The 1,917-nt window shown below is 43.8% G+C and overlaps 1 pseudogene; it reads left to right on the top strand.

Annotated features, from left to right (window-relative positions):
* Window positions 1-300: 300 nt before the first annotated feature.
* Window positions 301-978, top strand: LOC137809340 (uncharacterized; annotated as a pseudogene).
* The last annotated feature ends 939 nt before the right edge of the window (window positions 979-1,917 follow it).

Below are 1,917 nucleotides of genomic sequence, written 5' to 3'. Positions count from 1 at the left end.
CCTGCATTCGTATCAGTTCTTGGGACGGTCAATTTGAAAAATACTGGATTCAGTTTTGGAACCAGGCCACTAGGCTTAAGTCTGCCCCATGCTTATGTGTTAGATCTTGTAGTGATAGAATATCCAAATATGCTACGAAACATGGGTTTGGGTATGATGATTCCAGTCAAGCTTACAAGGGGTATGCAATTGCTATAGATGAAAGACAGATTGAATAAAACAGAAAATATTCTTTCATGGTACCAGAGCACAAAAGTCTAATACCCGACAAACACAAAGCAAAGGCAACGGTGCACAACCATGGCAGATGCACCGGAAAAGAATAATGCCAACAAAGCAGAGCACGAAGGAGGAGGGTCTAAGAAGACCTACTCGCCATATGATCTCAACGCGAGTGACAATCCCGGAAACATAATCACGCAAGTCCAATTGCGCGGAGAAAATTACGACGAATGGGCAAGAGCAGTAAAGATCTCGCTTCGTGCCCGGAGAAAATGAGGCTTCATTGATGGAACACATGAGGATGAGGCACCCGACCTTGAAGATTGGTGGACCGTGCAGTCCATAATTGTCTCTTGGATTCTAAACACCATTGAACCAAGCTTACGATCCACAGTAGCATATGCTGAGACTGCACATAACTTGTGGGAAGACATTAAAGAAAGATTCTCGGTCGTGAATGGACCTAGAATTCAACAACTAAGGTCGGACTTGTCAAGATGCAAGCAGGAGGGAATGGTGGTGGCAACTTACTTTGGAAAATTGAAGGTCCTTTGGGATGAGTTTGCTAACAGTGACAAAATTCCATCTTGTACGTGTGGTGGATGCAAGTGTGGGATTGGTGCTCAGTTGGAAAAACGAAGGGAGGAGGAGAAGGTTCATCAACTCCTTATGGGGTTGGATGACGCAAGCTACGGGACAGTAAGATCAAACATTCTGGCCTCAGACCCATTGCCTCAGACCCATTGCCGTCTCTGAACCGCGTATATGCTATGTTGGTACAAGAAGAAAGAGTGAGAATGATGGCCAAATCAACGGAAGAAAGGGGTTGGTCGTGGGTCTCGCGATGCAGGCCAACTACAAAGAAAAAGGGCGTGGAGATATGGTAGAAAAATTAATGACGTGTAGTCATTGCGGTAAAAATGGTCACGACATGAAGGGATGCTTCCAATTGATCGGATATCCGAATGGTGGGGTGACAGACCAAAAAGTGAAGGCAAATGGAACGGCAGGGGACGCCAAGGGATGCGAAACAAAGGTAACCCGACACGTGCAAATGTGGCACACGCTAGTGGAAGCAACAGTCAAGCCAACAATGACGACAAGAAACTTGAGATGGCAGGTCTGGGTCACTGGAAAATTTGAGTGAAAAGGAAACTATACAAGGGTGCCCCGTAGGGTTACCCGATGGTGAACGTGTTCTAGCTTGCGAACAGGGAACAGTGACTCTTGAAGAAGGACTTGAATTGAAAAATGTCCTTTATGTTCCCAAATTAAAATGCAATTTACTTTCAGTACCTCAATTGACGGATGAAGAAAATTGTGTTGTAACATTCACTGATAAATTGTGTATTATACAGGACCGCACTTCGAGGACGCTGATTGGAGCAGGTGAACGAAAAGATGGGCTTTATTAGTATCGTGGGGTACGGAAGACTCAAGCATGTCATGTCAAGATGGAAAATCAACTAGCACTTTGGCACCAAAGATTAGGACATCCGTCATTTAAGATTGTGCAAATGCTTCCTGATATAAGTGGGAAATGTACTCGTGATGAGTTGAATAAAGTTTGTGAAGTTTGTGAAAAATCGAAACAAACGAGAGATAAGTTTTTCTTAAGTGCGCATCAAGCTTTGAATATTTTTGATTTAATTCATTGTGACTTATGGGGTCCTTATAAAACTCCTTCATCCTGTG

Source organism: Phaseolus vulgaris, chromosome 2 (genome assembly GCF_051622355.1).
Source record: "Phaseolus vulgaris cultivar YP4 chromosome 2, ASM5162235v1, whole genome shotgun sequence".
NCBI classification, from domain to species: domain Eukaryota; kingdom Viridiplantae; phylum Streptophyta; class Magnoliopsida; order Fabales; family Fabaceae; genus Phaseolus; species Phaseolus vulgaris.
Note: the sequence above shows the minus strand (reverse complement) of the source record. Positions and strands in the feature narration are given on the sequence as shown.